The following is a 19,426-nucleotide window of genomic DNA, read 5'->3' on the forward strand; positions in this document are numbered from 1 at the left end:
CTCCACCCCAGCCAGATTTCAGACTGCATTTGAAAGTCCTCCTCACATTTGCAAAAACAGTTTGGAGAGAAATTCAGACCTCATTCCTCCATGGAAACACATTTCATGGAAATTTCAGGAAACACACAAGGAGTGTGGAAACACATTTTGTTCACCAGATAAGCCTCTGCCACTCAGGTGGAGAAGTGGGGAAACTGGTGGAACAAGCAGGTTGCAAGTAGCTAAAACAGAATTCCTTTTAAGGGAACCTGAGCATATTCAGACCTTTCTCTGACCAAAACATGTTTCCAAAGACATTAGGATGTAGGAGAAGGAGCATTTGTAGAAAGGGGCATTTGTAAGAGAAAACTGGGGGACATGGGAGGATATTTAATCCTCTCCCTGCCTTTCCTTTTGTTGGTTCATTTTCTAATCTCAGAGTCCATTTTGTGTAGGATTGTTTAACATAACCAGGAAGATACAGTTTTGTAGGAGAACTAATGGCAAAGAGGAGGAGGAGTTTGGATTTATACCCCACCTTTCTCTCCTGTAAGGAGACTCAAGGTGGCTTACAAGCTCCTTTCCCTTTCTCTCCCCATAAGAGACACTTTGTGAGGTAGGTGGGGCTGAGAGAGTTCTGAAGAACTGTGACTAGCCTAAGGTCACCCAGCAGGAATGTAGGAGTGTGAAAACACATTTTGTTCACCAGATAAGCCTCTGCCACTCAGGTGGAGAAGTGGGGAATCAAACCCAGTTCTCCAGATTAGAATCCACCTGCTCTTAACCACTACACAACACTGCCAATTCAGCACCTGCCAATTCTACATCCTGTTGGAGTGTATGTATTACTTCTCTCCCCCTTTCCCTCTCCCTTCCCTTCCCCCAAGGGTGGGTGAGTTGCAACCAGATGTTGGCCCCCCCACCCTTATTCCCAGGGTGGGTAGGCCTTGTTCAGATGATGGGCCTCCTTCCTCTCCTTCCCCTTCCTCCAAGGGTGGGTGTGCCATGATCAGATGATGGGCCCCTTCTCCCTCTCCACTTATTTCAACTTCCCTCAGGTTGGTTGGTCCACAACCAGACTCCCTGTGTGCCCCGGGTGTTTAATTCTATCATTAGGGTCTTTCATTCTGTCATTAATGTCTATTTAAAGCACTTAGCTGAAAGCCTCAGTGTTATTTTAAAAAGATACAGCAGCTCCAAGAGATTACAATTTAGACTGCAAAAGCAGCAGTTGGAGTGTGTAAATTAATCCCTTCCCCAAATTGCTCCTCCAGTCAGTAACTGTATGACTACTGTTTGGCTTGTGTGGACTGAAAATAGTATTACAGCAACATGCAGAGACACTGTCTGGGTCAGAGCATTTTTTCAGCATTACTCTGTCATAAGGAAAGTGCATGTTAGTAAAAGAATAACGGGAAACCTCACAGCCTATCTAAACAGCAACGTCTTCTTACTGTAGCAGATCATACTGTTTCGTGCATTTATCTCAGTCATGTGGAAGCAGCAGCAAAGGAACGCCAGATAAACGCAGTCCATGGCACAAACAGAGGAAAGCTGCTCCTTTTTCACAGAATTTCCCTCCACCCCTCCACCAGCACCGCCCCCCCAATCTCAAGCTACTTGGACTATAATAGTGATTTGAGGAAATTGTGTGCACTTAAAGGTAACAACACAATTCTCTTTGGTGGTAACCTCGATACACTTGCTGGTTGGGCAGTATTCCTGTCATTTATTATCTGATCACTGATTTTCTCCTGTTTATCTGATACTGTACTGTGAAAGTGTGCTAGAGTACTGAGAAGCAAGGTGCTAGAGTACTGAGAAGTAACAACTGTTCAGATTACTTCTGAAGATCATTCTTTTTGAAGATATATCAGTTACAATGAAATTGAAGAAAAGGATACTTACTCTTTGTGTTTTGACTAGTAGTTAGTATCTCAGTGCAGATCCTGAAAGCGATCAGACCCCTTCTCCTGCTAAGGGATGCCACAAATCACCAGGGTGGGGGTGAGGGGCAAAGTGGCGCAAGAGCAAGACACTGATCCCCAGAAATGTTTTGGGTTCTATAATGTGCATCAAGCTCAGGCAGGGAGGAGTTTGGTAGCTGAACTTTTCCTCTGGCTCTATGGTGTGCCTGGCTGGACTATGGGGATAGCTAATGCCTGTTGTGTCAAGCAATGATAATTTAATTAGTGCTCTGAGCAAACCATTATTTACCCTATCTGCACCCTTCCCAACAATCAGTAAGTATTCAGGAGAATAGCTGAGGCATTTTCTTGGGTCCTTTCAACTCATCAAGCCTCTCCTATCTTATTGTTGTAACCCCAGAAAAGCAGGTCCATTCTTTGTCTCTGGCTTTCCTGCCTTCTTACCTCATACCACCCCAGGACCCATTTTGGGGAATAAATATCGGTCCTGTGGCCATTCCCAGTGTGTGTGAGTGGGTGTGTTCCGGATCGTGTATGCGCCCCGACGTGCTTGTGGGCCCTTCATTTTGCTTCTGGAAATGCTGCTCGTTTTCCTCTTCAGCAAAGCTTTCCCTGGACAACCCTTCAAGACTGGTTATTATTACCCATCCCTGAAACGCTATCCAACTTCTTCCCTTTTTCTCTTAGCCAGTACTTGTATGCTTTCTGTGCATATGATTGTTGCTTAAAATATATTTCTTGTTTTTATTATCATTATTCTTTAAATAAAACCCAGTTTGGATGTTGTGGGTTTTCCAGGTTGTATGGCTGTGTGTCCCAGTAGTATTTTCTTTTGATGTTTCCCCTGCATTTGTGGCTTGCATCATCAGAGGATCTGCTTTATGTCAGATTCTCTGAAGATGCCACCCACAAATTCAGGTGAAACAGCAGGAGAAAATACTATTGTAATATGGCCATACAACCAGGAAAACCCACAACATCCTAGTTATTCCAGCCATGAAAGCTTTGACAATACATTAAAACCCATTTTAGTTATACAACTGCCTGCTCATTTAAGTGTTTTCACAAGGAATGATCCTGGTATACATAGATAATTGATTCTAGTTACCTCCCTCTTGCTTTGTATCCATTTAATTCCCCCAATTTAAGTGGATATTTCCAGCTTAGGATAACAATTCGTACTAGAATGCATTGTATAGTCAATCCTGTTAGGTTTGCTAGGATTGTTCACAAAAAAGCAAATGCATAAAGTATATTACAAATGCATAAGGTATATTACAAAGCTGGTAAAGGAGACCTTGAACCAAAGAATTAAGAAGGGAAACAGGTGTGATCATTTAACAATGTTTAGCAGTATACCTGCCCGTGTACCGTGTTTCCCCGAAAATAAGACAGTGTCTTATATTAATTTTTGCTCCCAAAGATGCGCTATGTCTTATTTTCAGGGGATGTCTTATTTTTCTATGTTCTGTTCGTCGGGCATGCTTCCAAATAAAAACTTTGCTATGTCTTACTTTCGGGGGATGCCTTATATTTCGCACTTCACCAAAACCTCTACTACGTCTTATTTTCAGGGGATGTCTTATATTCGGGGAAACAGGGTAGTATTCGGGGAAACAGGTTTAGAACAATGGGCTGTAATTTAGAGAATTGGGTTTGATTCCCCACTCCTCCCCTTGAGTGGTAAACGCTAATCTGGGAAACCATATTTGATTCCCACTTCTATACAGGAAGCCTGATAGGTGACCTTGGGCTAGTCATAGAACTTTCTTAGCCCCCACCTACCTAACAAGGTGTCTGTTGTAGGGTGGCAGAAGGAAAGTCGATTGCAAGCCTCTTTGAGAAAAACAGGGTATAAAAACCAACTCTTCTTTTTCTACCGCAAACAGTTACATCATGGGAATTTCTAAGTTCAGTAAAATACCTTGACTCCACTGGTCACCAAGACCAATATCTGATATCTGCTCTATTCACCGAAAATAGTTTCATAAAAGCAAACTTCACACATTAGTAAAGTACTTAAATTATCCAAATAGATTAAAATTTCTGTCTGAGTTTACTAAAGGGGACACCAAACTGTTTGTGGGAGAGTTTGTTAATAATGGAACTGAAAAGCTGTGGTGTAACTTTTATTATACTAAAGATATTTATGTTAGTCTATACTGTCAGAGACTGAAGTGAGGAAGAGGCTGAACTGACATATGATAAGCTGGCTGGGAGGTCTTTGTTGCATTCCAGCTAAATCAAAAGGCTAGAAGCAAAAATATTTCTCCCTGATGTTCCAGTTCACTATTTTAAGGAATGGTTTGTAAATATGTATATCATGGTTTTATTTTAATAATTAATTTTGGCTTCACTACTGCATTTGAATTTACCTGAGCTGTATGTTAAAAGGTATGAGTTTAATCCAGTGACTCTGTACAGTCACAGGAATTCATCAGTCGAACACTCACTGAGGTCAAGATTTGAAGAGACAGACTTGATCTTTGCTGTCCTCCCACTTTAGGTAGTGGGAACCAAAGATCTGGGATGGACATAGGCAGAATGTCAAGTGTATGGCAGCTACACAAGTGGGCTAGGGTCCAGTCTGGCTGCTGGAGAATATGCTGAGGTGAAATAGCTCAAGATAGGATGATATGCATTGGCTTCTGCCCATAACTGATCTCTTGTGAGGCTCTTCTCCCAACTTGTGTTTAGATGCATGAATCCCTATTGTGGACCCAAGGCTATTAGACATCTTTGTGCTAGCCATGCAATATTTAACTGTAGTTCTTCTATCCTGGTACTCCATACCAATTAACTCCTCCCCTTAAGTGGCAGGAACAATTCTTTACATTTAGATGTATTCAGGTTGACTGTTTGGATGGGGAAAAAATGATGGTTGAACAAAAAATCATTTCATTGTTTTGCCACCACTGTTATTTCATCTCTCCGGAAAGCAGGGGGTAGCATAGATATTGCTGGAGAGAAATAGGCCTTGTGGACTAATGAAAGGCAGAAATGCAACTAACATCACTTTGCTTAGGCAGGGGGTAGGGCCTTGTTTCAGGTTGGATACACTTCTCTTATAAATGACTTGGTAAATAACACTATCTTATTCCACACTTATTACATGTCAGTTATTCCATATAAAATTTTCTGTGTGAAAGAGACCATTTTCTCCTCCACTACTATGCTTGAAAACTGAACTTTGAAAATAAAAGCCAATCCCCTTATCACTGAGCAGTGAAACTTTTAACAATAGAAATATGTTCAAAAATTCTGTTGAAAATTCATGAGTTAGAATATGATTCACCTTGCTTTCTCATAAAGGATGCCAGCTGTTACCAGAAGAGGAAGGGAAAAAGAGTTTTGCAGGAGAATTGGACAGATAGGACTGTCAGCCAAAAAAGGATAGAAAGTGGATAAAATTGCCATCCCCCCCCCCCAAATACTACTTTTGCCCATAAATGGGTAATTTGGATAAGTATAAGAAAAATAGCAGCAAAATGCATGAGTCCTGACAGTTTCAGAAACCAAGATGCTGGAGTGATGCACACAGTCATAATAAGTACATCAAAAAGTGAGAATGGAAATGTGATTGCTAAAACCATGGTAAATAGTTAGGCCCACATTTCTCTACTTTGAAAGACACATAAGCAATCTTGTAATTTTCTCTTTAGACATGACGCATTCAAGTATCTTTATGAGCTTTATGGAATCTTGCCATGTGTTATCTGTGAAGCAATACTCAAATTGATGATTTTGTTAAGAATGGAGTGATTGGATCTCCAGAGATTTTTTAAAAATCAGTTAACTACAGTACATTGTGATCTATGATGCAACAGATTTAAAACTTATCCTTATACATTCTGTTTTGATTATGTATTATTAAACCATACCTACCCTGTGAGAACCTTGAAACAGTTGGAAAAAATTCCAAATTCATACTTTACTTTTGTACGCTTTGGTACAACTGCACAGAATGTTTGGGGTGATGGAAAACATCACTGGGTAATGGGTAGATGTTGTTGTATTTTTGTATACTGAGATGTTTGGCTGACAAGGCATTACTATTCATGGCTGGTTTAATTGGCCTTGATTGATAGTGCTTTGACTGCTAAATGTCTCAGTGACACATGACAAACAGAAACCTAGAAAATGCTTCCTCTTTCAAGGGTCATTCTGGAAAGGTTCACTGGCATTTTCCTCATTAAATAATTATTGCCCTGAATTATTCCATTTTGTCAAAATTAGTATTTTGACATATCCAAATCAATTTCACTCCCTGGATCAAAGTGAGTTACTTAGCATATAGCTAGTCAAGGGCACGTAGCTAGAGACATAAAATGGGGACTGCATGACTTCCATAGTTCACTATTCTCTCTGTGTTGAGATTGAAGACTGATGTAATATTTTAAAAACTTCCTTGTATATTGTAAGAGTATATTGTTGGATCAAACTAGTGGTCCATCTTGTCCAGCACCCTGTCTCACACAGTGGCCCCCCAGTTCATATCTGTCTTCATTCTCAAGAATCTGCACATTCTTCATTTGCTCTGAGGGCACCATTGAACTGACAAGCTTTTCAGCCAATCAGACATGGATTTCAGTGGGCAGTCATGCCTCATCCAAGTGTCTTCTCAATCTGTTGCTGCTTCCGCGTCTACAATCCATTGAGGATAATTAATCAATTTCCCATGGCCAGCTGCCTAAAATGAAAATGATGCAGTCTCTTCATGTCTCAGGTGCCTGACTCTGACCACTTTGCCAGCCTTCCCCACTTGGAAGAAAACAGAGCAACAGCAGCAGCTGCATGTGAAAATGTGGGCCTCTGCAGATGGGCAAAATAGATGGACTCTTGCTTAACTGACAATTCTGTTTGGAGCATTATAAACACACTGTGAGCCTTGCTTTTATGTTAAATCTGTCCTGTCATTACATGATCTACGTTGGACTATTAGCCATTCTGAAATTATATAGTTAGTTCTGGAAACTGTCAAATCAAAATTGTACAAGCAGTTCTGAAAACTAATTGTCAAATGTGAAACTTTGCCGTGCATTGCAAGAGAATTTGAGTTATGGTAACAAGTCATCCACATGTAGCTTATGGAAGTATTTCACATACATATATATCTTCCAGTAATGTTGCAACACCAGATGGGCTTGCTGAGCTGATTCTTACAAGCTTAGTTTACCCAAGCAGCATGAACATAAACAAGAGTGGATTTAATGCTTACTCATTGTGTATTAAATAAAAGGGCTTGCCAGTTAACGTTAGGTACACTTTTTGTTCTTGGCAAAACATGCAAGTACTCATCTAACTTAATCAAAACTACTAATAGTAAAGCTTTCTTGTGTGTAGCAAAAATGGCATGGAAGGTTCAAAGAGAACAATCAATAACTCACATTTAGACCGTGTGTGCTGCATTTAATGCTCTTCTTGTAATTAGTATTAGATGTTATTTTAATTTAAATAAGAAATTATGAAATTCTAAGAACCAGAAAAGAGGGAATTAAAATACTTTAAAGACATCTTGAAATGAAATGCCTCACCTCCAAAGTCCAGAGATGAATTCTAAAGGGGTTGTCCAAGACATGCTTTGTCTTGGACATTTGGGCTGCCATTGGGGCTGCCAATTTTAGTAGCTGTAAATTAATACTGTTTTAGTCATTTTTCAGATACTTTGAGGAGTATTAGAACGTTAGCAGAAAGAACTCTCTGAAGTTTGTCCTGGCAGCAAAAAACTCCCCAAAAAACAAAGTCACTTTAGGGATACAATCTATAATATATGATGCAAAAATAGGGTTAATTTGGAAGATCCCTTTCTTGATGGCTTCCAGTACTATTTATTTACTTATGATATTTCTATGTTGCCTCTCCAGAATTATTCATGAGGTACCATATAAAATATAGAAAATACAATATACAAAACAAACAATTAAGAACAAGTTATTAGACATAATGGCACAAAAGCTTCCAGGAAACAGAGAAAACCCCATTAAAGATAAACACCTAACTAAAAACATAAACATAAAAATGTGGTGGGCAGCTCTATCCACAGTGGAGGCAGCAGGCTATGATGACACTGCCCCACCGTTCCCAAAGGGACTTGCAAAGTTTGACAGCTTCCCCACTGCCAAGCCTCAATAGGCTGCAATGGATTTACGTCAGCCCAAAGGCTGGCTTAAGTGTGGATTGCAGCCCGCTGGCAGAACAACAACAAAGGCTGGAAAGGATATGACTAATGTCAGCTCCTCCTCCCCTTGCCCTGCTTCTGCTACACCAACTGTGGGGGAGGCACAGGGATGCTGCCACAGCATCCTGCACTGTGTCCCACTGCCAAGGGAGGGTGGTGGCAGCCGCACAGCAGTGGGTTCTGCCCCTCCACTGGAGTAAGTTCCCCAGAGAGGGCAAATCCACTGGCACAGTTGTCTCGCCATTCCCATGGGTGGATTAGTCCCTTCCTTTCAATGGGGCTCTTGGCCTGGGTGTCTAAAACCAAGTAAAGTCTGTACCAGGTGAGCCTCAAGAGGAAGGGCGGTCAAAATATGAGGTACCACCACAGAAAATACCCTGACTTTAGTTGTCACCCACCTCACTTCTGAAGTGGGGAGAACAGAGAGCAGGGCTTTAAGAACAGGTCTTAACTGGGGGCTGGATAGTAGGGAAGGTTCTTTACTTACCCTAGTCCAAAGCATTTAGGGCCTTATAAGAACCAGGTTGGCAACCTTAGGCCTGCAAGTATCCTTTGAGTAACTTGATAGCATCTGAATTTTATGTCTCAGCTAGGCCTGTCTGCTTGCTGCCTTATGAAAGCTGGTGTACAGGTTAAAGCTTCAGGCCCAGGTTCAAATTAGCATCTGGTTGTGGAAGCTCACTCTTTGATTTTGGGCAAGTCCTATACTTTCAACCTAGTGTATCTCACAGGGCTGTTGTGCAGATGAAAGGAGGAGAGCTACTGTAAGCTACATTGGTCCCCACTAGCATTGCCAGGTCCTTCCTGGCCATTTACGGGGATGGGATAGGGGGATATTACCAGGCTTAAAATGAGTCCTAGGTTTCAATGTATCCTGCATTGTGACATTAATGTCAGAAATGGCATTGCCACATCAACAACAATGGGAAATGCTCTGGCATTTGGGCAAAAACTCTATGGTAGAAGCTGTTTTTAACATAAGAGTTTGGTTGTTGTAGATTTTCCGGACTGTGTGGCCGTGGTCTGGTAGATTTTGTTCCTAACGTTTTGCTTGCATCTGTGGCGCGCATCTTCAGATGTGTATCACAAAGGGAAGTCTGTAACACACTGATGCAGGCGAAACATTATGAACAAGATCTACCAGACCATGGCCACTCAGCCCAGAAAACCCACAACAACCAGTTGAATTCAGCCGTGAGACCCTTCGACAACCCATTTCATTTTGTTGGCATATTTGTTTACACTGACATTTTATTTGTTACAAAGGACTCTTGGCCTTGAGTCTGAATAAATCAATATCAGATCAGTCATGGAGTAAACTTGTTTTGTTAGATGATATGACAAGACTCACTGGCATCCAGTGCAGCCTGAATCATGGAAGGTAATACATACTGTAACTGTTATTTATTTTGCTATTGATTTAAGTTTATCATGCACACTTGTGAGTATTAGATTTTCATATAAATTATCTCTTGCCTAATATCATTTCCAGGTTTTATTTGATCTTGAAAAACATTTCATTATGTTTAATTTAGGGAAATGAGATTTCTTTAATTACTGCCTCCAGAAGCTATTAAAAGCTCAATTACATTTGCAAATTCATTTTTGAGCAGCTTTATGGTTTTAAGATAAAAATTCCATGATTTGAGTATGTAAGCTTCCTTGTTCTTTAGAATGATGTACTTCTTTCTTACTTTTTGCTTGGTGCACGTGCATCAATGAAAAGAAATACTGCTTTGAGTACAAAATTAATTAGGATAGAAACTACAGATCAATTCCAAGCCTTAAAGCTGGTCTCTGAGCTTCAAAAGTGAATAAACAGTAAATGTTTCATTATAGGAGAAAGGCTGTCAAATATATTTATTGCATCCCTTCATTTGCTGTTGAAAGTACCATAAATAGGTTGATCAGAAAGTTCAGCATGTGGAAATGAGAATGTGAGTACTACTGACGCAGGTGGCATTTCTTCATTATGGCATAGCTCAGAGTGGTTTATAGCACTGTAGTGGATTATATACCTATTAGTTCTTTTTATGTCTAGAGACCCTGAGTCTCCAAGTATGACTGTAAAAGTCCATCCACCTAGTAGCCTTAAGCTTATTAGTCTCTAGAAGATGACGAGAGCTTTTAGTAGTGATTCCAGTTTTATTGGCCTGGGTTGCTTGTTTCACATAATTAAACAGCTATTTGGCAATGATATCTTTTCTTTTTCAAGGTCTGGCAGTGTAGTGGAACTGAAGAGAACAAGAGCAAGCTAAATGTCTACCACATCCCTGTTATTTGAAATACTTTTTTTGCCTTGGAATAAATGGCACTGGAAACACAAATGCATTTCCAGTTAACTTGGCATATAATAAGCTTATACACACACACACACACACACACACAGAGAGAGAGAGAGAGAGAGAGAGAGAGAGAGAGAGAGAGAGAGATTAATCATGCACTTGCAATAGCAGAGGAACTTTTGAGGAACTGTTGTTTAGATGCAATTAGAACTGGATAATTATATTGTTGAATTAAATTGTTGTTCTGCCACTTGGTGGCAATTTTGAGCTATTGCACAGCAGACCTCCTCTTTTCTGACAAAGTGAGTAATGGTACCAAGAGAGCCTTTTTCATTTAGATAAGTTGGGTGGAACCATTACAATGAAAAAAGCCCCTCTTAACTAAAAAGATAAACAATAATGCTGACCGTTCTCTGTCCCAAAAGCCGTGACTAAGATCACTGAAACTTGTAATGTTTTCTTTTTTCCCTGCATCATAAGACATATGTAAATTACATACTGCATTTGTGAATGCCAGCTGTAGCAATTTGACAAGAACAGTCGGACAATGTAGGAATTGTTTTGAATTGAAATTGAGGAATTAACATAAGTTTCTTTGATAATACAACTAGCAAATGGCTTGAAATGGGTACTCCCACTGCCAGATGGGTTATGTTGTGTGTAGCTATCAGAGCTCAAGAAAAGCTCAAAAAGAATATCGAAGAGATAGAAAAAAGTGCAGAGAAGACAGAGGACGATTGAGGGACTGGAGCACCTTCCTTATGAGGAGAGGCTGCAGTGTTTGGAACTCTTTAGTTTGGAGAGGAGACGTCTGAGGGGGGATATGATTGAAATCTTTAAAATTAGCCATGGGGTAGAAAATGTTGACAGAGAGAAATTTTTCTCTCTTTTTCACAATACTAGAACCAGGGGGCATACATTGAAAATGCTGGGGGGAAGAATTAGGACTAATAAAAGGAAACATTTCTTCACATAACGTGTGATTGGTGTTTGGAATATGCTGCCACAGGAGGTGGTGATGGCCACTAACCCGAATAGCTTTAAAAGGGGCTTGGACAGATTTATGGAGGAGAAGTCGATCTATAGCTACCAATCTTGATCCTCCTTGATCTGAGATTGCAAATGCCTTAGCAGACCAGGTGCTTGGGAGCAGCAGCAGCAGAAGAAGGCCATTGCTTTCACCTCCTGCATGTGAGCTCCCAAAGGTATCTGGTGGGACACTGCGAGTAGCAGAGTGCTGGACTAGATGGACTCTGGTCTGAGCCAGCAGGCTTTTTCTTATGTTTTTAGTGTAAGCAAGGATTAAAAGAAAATACATTAACTGTTTCATCAGTAATATTTAAGGCGCTTACTGGATGAGCTGGTACAATCACTCTGTAATGTTCAGTCCTTCAGGAAATAGAACAATTAGAAGATTCTGTGGGAAAGTTGATACTGTTTGTTTAACTAGGACTGGAACCTTAGGGAATGGAGTAGCCCTGAAAAGAGGTCCTGGTAGGTGGACGAGCTCTTGGTTGGGAAATACCTGGATATTTTGTGGGTGGAGCCTGAGGACAGCAGGGTTTGGGGAGGAACTTCCATGTGGTATAATGCCATAGAGTCCATCTTCTAAAGCAGCCATTTTCTTCAGGTGAAACTGATGGCAGCAACCTGGAGATCAGTTGTAATAGCTGGAGATTTCCATCTACCACTTAGTGGTTGGCAACCCTAGGTAGAGGTAAAGCAAATTTTGAGGCAATTGTATGAGAAAAGTGCTGGGGTGAAAACTTTAACTCACTTAAGATTCGATTGCTGTGTGGGTATGTTAGAAGATGAAAAGGCTCGTCAATATAGCTATACCGCATTACCCCATATGTCCCTTGTGGTTCCTGGCCCCTCAATGATGCGGCTGGCCTCCCACTCGGGCCAGGGCCTTCATGGCCCTGGCCCCTGCCTGGTGGAACACTCTTCCTCCAGCTGTCCGGGCCCTATGGGATCTTGGCGAGTTCCGCAGGGCCTGTAAGACGGAGCTGATCCACCGGGCTTTTGGAGTACCCAGCTGCTAAGTGCCCCCATTTTACTCTCCTGTGTTTGGGGTCCCTTACCATCTACGGGACCTTCCCCCCCTCTTTGGGAGGGTTTTTAAATAAGGGTTTTATTGCTGAAGCTGTTTTAATATATTGAAAACGGTGTTTATTTTAATGGGTTTTTAATTGTATATGTTATATATTTATATTGTTCACCGCCCACAGCCCTTCGGGGGTAGGGCAGTATATAAAACTCAATAATAAATACATAAATAATAAATAAAGGAGGTAGAAGTATTCAGTGTCCTGAAGAAAAAGCATATGAGAAATTATGGATATAGAGTAATGAATAAAAAACTAAAGAAAAGTGGGATTAGTCTAACTGTCACATAGGTCAATATAGGTCATGCATAGCTGGCATGATGGAAGTAGGAATGCTGCAAATTTTATAGCAGGTATGATTGACTGTCAAGCATATTGTGTTCAACTGTGGCCATCAGACATGTCCTAATCAATGAACAACTTGAACAGCAAGTGAATAGCATTGTATTGGGTTTTTGTAAAATTGCACATGTCAAAATATTGCTGATCCAAACCAATTGGCAGCCATTTATGTCACTAAGGTGCATTTTTTTTAAAAAAGCACAGTATATATTTACAGCTGATTTGTAACCAGTTTAACTGTCTATATAAAAAATTGCCAGTAGAGCATATCAGTTGCAAGGAGGAAGGAAGCCTCTATTAGGCTATGTGAGAATGCATGTGAACAAAATAAATTAATAAATCAACAAAATAAAAATTGTGCTATACTGTAGTGTTAGGAAGGAATAGGTTGAAGCAACCAACCAAACACACAAATAGGTCAGTTTCCAATTTTGAAAAGTCAGCTTCCTCATTGTGACCAAGGAACAGGGCATGAAGGTGTCCACGATGTGTGAGTGAACATCCCTAGAAGGAAGAGAACAATCATGGAAGGGATAAGAAAGAAGGGCTGGGTGAAAAGTTTAATCCATGATAAGAGAATTTAGCCTATTTGCCTTCTACTGCTATGGCAGCACAGTGGCAACAAGGTCCTAAAAGGGTTACAGTGGCCAAGAAGAAGTGGTGGTCAGAGTAAATGAATAATTAAATTGAGCTAAGAGCCCTCCTCCCTTTTTTGGCTACGCGCTTCCAGTTATGTCAGATCATCTGAAAGAAGGGATTTAGCATACACTGAAAAATCCCTCTTTAGAAATTCTGTTGGCAAACCATGACAGTGCAGCTTGAGCTGCGTATAAAGTTGACTTCTTTTTTTAAAAAAAAAAGCTCTTTGAGAGAAAGTTTAGAATGAAAAAAGCTAAGACTAGCTAGACAGGAGAAATAAGTCCTGTTTCTTTTCACACATCAGTATTAAATGAAGCATGTGTACAAAGATTTAATTTTTAAGTTCTCATTGTCTATATGTACTAAGACATGCACCTAACCTCTGGCTGCTAAGTTCATTTTCGCGCCAAGCTAAATTATTACTATTTATATTCAATTGCTTTGCAGATTAATTTAATCTGTAGCAATCACCAGTAGCAAAAACTACAAAGATAACCATCAGCATTAGCAGTTTACTTCAGTGTTAATGAGGGACAGAACTGAATTAACTAACTAATCTGGGAATGTTGAGAAGTCTATAGTTGCCTAGTGTAATAGAATCCTACTCTGGCAGAACAATTCACACTTAAGCAGCTCATAAAAATCATCATAAGCACAAAACTCCATGCACATTTTCCCCTTCCTTCTCCTCATATTTTGGTTTTTCATACTGTTGAAACCTCCTACATGGAAAGCTGCAATATGCTGCAGAGTTGTTTGTCAATGCCTGAGTTTATTTTCGTAAAGAAGTATCGATTGCAGGATGAGAAACATTTAGTTTAACAGCAGTCGATGAGGAGCAGACAAAGGGTTGTCTGAAGTTTGAAGTTGTTCAGAATGTATGCTAAAAGGCACAGCCCCCAAATATCTTGTACTCATGTTGGGCAAAGACACGTTATTATGTGGGTATATATTTTTACATAGTCTTTATGTAGAAAAAAGCATTTGTCTTCCTGCCCATGTGCAACGCTTCAGTCGATGCGTGATGTTTCTACTGTGTGATATAATAATCCAAGGCTACTCCTCAGTGAATGATCTTGCATAACTCGAATGTCTTTAAAATGAAATCGTACAGTCTATAGCTATATTTTCATAGTGCAGCCCCAAAGCTACATATAGATTAAAAATAGACTGTCTGCCTGCCTTACACCAAAGCAGTAAGGGTCATTGGTAGTGGGTTTCTAACAGGGATCTGACCACATGGTGAAAGTCCAATGGAAGGGGAAAGGCTACAGTGCATAGAGGTGAGTCGTTTCTTCATATTGCATATAATCAAATATGCTGAAGATGCAAGCCCCCCCCCCCTTTGTATTTTTGTGAAGCTGGCCTCCTTCCACCCATTTTGTGTTTTTCTTTCCTGTACTTTACTTGGGGCATAACATTGGTAGAACTGCACTTGCAAATGTGGCTGCTGTGCAGCCGTAAAACCTGAACCAAAAAGCGAGCTCTAAATAAAATGAGATATGCACAAATATCATTAAATATGGCTCATGAGAACAGTAGGCTTACTGAGAAGCTAATTACCAGAAACAAATCTCAGCACTGTACAGCTGTTAGCCTCGCCTGCTCCGTCTTTGTAGGAGGAAAGTAGTGTTATCCAGGTTGTACTTCTGTTTATTTATTATGGCATCATAACACCCACAGTCATAAGATTTGGTTGTTTTAGTTGTGGTCTGAATGATTTCCCATTCCTGTGTATTCCTTGTGGTGTAGTGATTAAGAGCAACGGACTCTAATTTGGTGAACCGGCTTTCCCCCACTCGTTTTGGTGAACTAGCTTTTCCTCACAAGAAGCATGCTCGGTGACCTTGGCCCAGTCACTATTCTTTCTGAACTTTCCCAGTCTCACCTATTTCACAAGGTGTCTGTTGAGGGAAGGGAAGGAAAGATCATTGTAAGTTGCTTTGAGACTCTGTAAAAGTAGATAAAAGCAAGGTATAACAACCAACTCTTCCTCCTTTCTTTCTTCTTCTTGTAAGGCAGGATGAGGCAAGTAAGGATTTCTGTAAAAGATTGGGAAGCCAACTCCTTACCAGCTTACTGTTAACTTCAACTGCTGCTGACTTTGTAAATTACTATTGATTTCTGAAACAAACTCAGAGTTAAAAACAGAACCCGAATGCAGGGGAAAAAATCATGGTGTGGGATTTTTAGGGAATGAACAGGGGGTATGACAGAGTTTAAGTGTCCCCATATTTAATCTGTGCTTTAAAATTTCCCCTATCTGTTCTGCATTTGTGTTAATCTGCATATCCGAAACACGTATTTAGGACACATGTGTTTACTAGTTTAACAGTGTAGTTCAGATGGAGCTATGGTTGGCATGCTGTAATATCTAGGAGAAGAATTCTCTTTCTATGCACAAGGGTTGCAGGACTAAATTAGTGTTAAGATGGTGAACATTCTCAGTTCTTATTCAAAGCGCTCTGTAAGTAATGTTTTCAGCATCTTGCAGAATTGTGTTATGCAGCAGTAAGAATTAATTGGATAATTTAATTAGAACACTAAATTTCTTTTATGGAAATTTATTTCCCATTTTGGAAATACCTACTTCCAAGCTTCTATGTATAGCTAGCTAGACCAAAGTTCTGTATTCTCTGCATAATTCCCCATATTTTATTACAAGTGTGTAGATATTTCCCCTTACAACTTCCATGTGTGTCATCTGCTTATTTATCACTGTCTTTAAGATTCCTTTTTGGCTTGGTAATACTCATATTTTGGTCTCTTGGTTACCACTATTATAAATTTATTATCCAATAAGATTTACAGCTCTGAGAGTTGTACAAATAACGGCTTAATATCAAGAAGGCTTTGTTATTCAGTAATGAAACCATATGCATAATTTCCTGATACATTTTTGCAGGTATGTCATAAAGTTTAGGTCAGAGCTGCACATACATCAAAACAGTTGACAGGCTACAAATTTCACAATTCTATGTTTACAATATATTTTTAAAACATATAAATGGTATGTCTACTGTGATTTTTCTGAAGCCATAATATTTTCCTCATCGCTTTACATCTGAGTTCCTTGATAAATAGAAACTAAGGGCATAGCTGCCCAGAGTTTGTATGCTCAAGGACATCCTATCACTACTACTTTATTAGAAATGATAGAATAATAATTATTGCACTGATAAGATTATTTTATAGTTACTATACTAATATATTAATAAGATATGGAAGAATCCCATGTCTGTACTGGCTATATTCATGTATAGACTGACAAAAATGGAAGATTGATATTCTTAAAATAATCAGAAATATGAGATCAGAGAACCACAGTCAGTATAAAAACACTGACTGAACATAATAATGTTGACTTACATTCCATGTTCTACAGTCGATAATGATCATGAAATCTATAATGGTCTTTGAGGAACAAACAATTGAGAAATTCAGTTGTTTGTGCCAGGAGAGGTGGCACAAAGGTCCCACTGTGTAAATTTTGCTCATCTCAAGGATTTGATGGGATATGAGCCTCTTTATAATATTTATGAAGTCCACCAAAAGGTAGTGTCAGAATTGATCACTTCTGTGAGCCTTAATCAGGTGGAATTTCTATGCAAACATATATACAATACATCCTAGTAGGATTGCCTGCTCTGTGTCATGGTTTGCCTCTTGACCATGCCGAGGCTGACATCAACAGCAGTGATGAAGAGCACATATACAAGACCAGTGATGAAGAGGAACTGGCTGACAGCAAGAACAAGGCAAACTCTGTGGCTCCACCAATGGAGGATTGGCAATCTAGGCCTGCACTACCAGTGAACCCCAGAAGAGTCAGATGGTGCTGAAGAGAATATCATGTCCCGGGACTGACTCACTTGGCCAGAGGAGATCCTGACCCAGCTCTTCAGCACCAGGGGCATGCAGTTCCTCGACCTCCTCTCCCCCGCTGGAGCAGATGTTTCGGTGACTGCACTCAGGGCTAGCAGAGCAGGGCTAGCTAGAAGAGGAAGCCCATAGTGCCAAGGTTAGAGCAGTGGTGGGATCCAAAAATTTTAGTAACAGGTTCCCATGGTGGTGGGATTCAAACAGTGGCGTAGCACCAATGGGGTTGGGCAGGGCACGACAGGGGCATGGCCAGGCATTTGGGGGCGGGGCATTAATAATTTCTCTGTTACTGTAAAAAACTCTTACTGTAAAAAAAAAGTTCCTAATTTTCAGCTGGTATCTTTCTGCCCATAATTTAAACTCATTATAGCAAGTCCTATCGTCTACTGCTAATAGAAACAACTACTTCTCCTCTAATTGATTGCCTGTCAAATACTTAATACTTTCAAATACTTAATTTTGTTTCTAGAAATCAAAAGAAGGATACTTTCCTTAAACAGGGAACTTCACCATATTTTTAAAACATGTTTTTAAAACAGCCCAACAGGGAGAATTGTTCCGTTTTCTACCTTCGCTAACCAGCTACGTAGGAAACAACAGGACTTTATGATTTTTGAACCTAATGGAATTTCTAATGGAAAAGCAGACCCAATTAGTAACCCCCTCTCGGCACACACAAATAATTAGTAACCAACTCTTGGGAACTGGTGAGAACCAGCTGGATCCCACCTCCGGGTTAGAGGCTTCAGCGCCCCTCTCCCTCTCAGGGGGACTTTCTGCTGCAGCCTCCATTCTGCTGCAGCCTCCATTCTGGGCGTTTGGTGTTTTTTTAAGCCGAGAAAGGGACCTTTCTCGGCTTAAAAAAAAGCCCTAGGAGAGAGATAATGAGGGCATGCTAGGCAAGGAGGAGGGGGTGTGTGTGGCTATTTTGCGCCCCCCACTTCTTTTGGTGGCGCCCAGGACAAAATGCCCTGGATGTCTCTGTGGGAGCTACGCCCCTGGATGGAGTATATGTAGGTTGTCAGGAAAGTTCTTTTCCGCTATGAAAGTGCCTTCCATTAGCTGAAAATGATCTCTGAATCCCACAACGGGGTATTCTTGTGAAAATGACATTATAGGACAGAGGTTCCCAACTTTGTTGAGCCTGTGGGCACTTTTGGGGTTTATAGGAAATTAGTATGTGCCACAGTGGAGGGATTCAAATAATTTAACAACTGGTTGTTTACAAGCACTGTTTTAATAACCGGTTCTGCCAAAGTGGTGCGAACCTTCTGAATCGCACCACCATTGTGCCACAGGAAATGTCTGCCACTGGGGGTAATTATAAAATGTTTGAAATTACCAAGCCTGGCATCCTATGATGGTGGCAGCTACCTGAATGGACACTCTGCTGACCCAAAGGTGATGTCTCATGAGTTCTTCTGAAGCACCTCCTGTAGAGGATAACCAGGACTGCTCTTTGTTTGAAGAAAAGATTTTAGGAGGAAGATTCAAGGGGCATCATTGGTGGGATCATTGTTTAAATAATATGCACATATATTGGAAACATTTATCATTAGACCTCTTGTCATGGTTATATCACTTATTGCTTTGGAACTTCTTTACTTAATGATGTCTAATGATTCTAATTAATTGACAATAAGAAGGTCTAGGATTTTTCTTTTCATTAAATCACATCTCTTATATTAATCATGTGATTAACTTATGCTAATAATATCTAAAGAGTTCTATTTTACAGAATACGTTACTCAAATGGTTGGTTGATCTTTTTTTGCTTTATTCTTTGCATTTGGATTTTGATTACCATATATACTCGTGTATAAGCTAACCCGTGTATAAACCGAGGCATCTAATTTTCCTGCCCAAACCTGGGAAAACTTATTGACTCTGGTATAAGCCAAGGGTGGGAAGCCGGGAGGCAGAGGGAACTCCTTATTTGGGCAGTGACATCAGGAGGAGTCACTGCCCAAATAAGGAGCTCCCTCTGCCTGCCAGCTGGGTTTGACAAAGCTCCTTATTTGGGCAGTGACTCCCCCTGATGTCACTGTTCTAATAAGGAGCTCCCCTTGCCTCCCGGGGTTTGAT

At 40.3% G+C, this 19,426-nt stretch overlaps 1 protein-coding gene across 4 annotated transcripts in view; it reads left to right on the forward strand.

Annotated features, from left to right (window-relative positions):
- Positions 1-19,426, forward strand: part of NCKAP5 (NCK associated protein 5) — a 718,925-nt gene that overhangs the window by 333,179 nt on the left and 366,320 nt on the right. The window lies entirely within an intron of this gene.

The sequence above is a fragment of the Sphaerodactylus townsendi genome, linkage group LG02 (genome assembly GCF_021028975.2).
Source record: "Sphaerodactylus townsendi isolate TG3544 linkage group LG02, MPM_Stown_v2.3, whole genome shotgun sequence".
In the NCBI taxonomy this organism is placed as follows: Eukaryota; Metazoa; Chordata; class Lepidosauria; order Squamata; family Sphaerodactylidae; genus Sphaerodactylus; species Sphaerodactylus townsendi.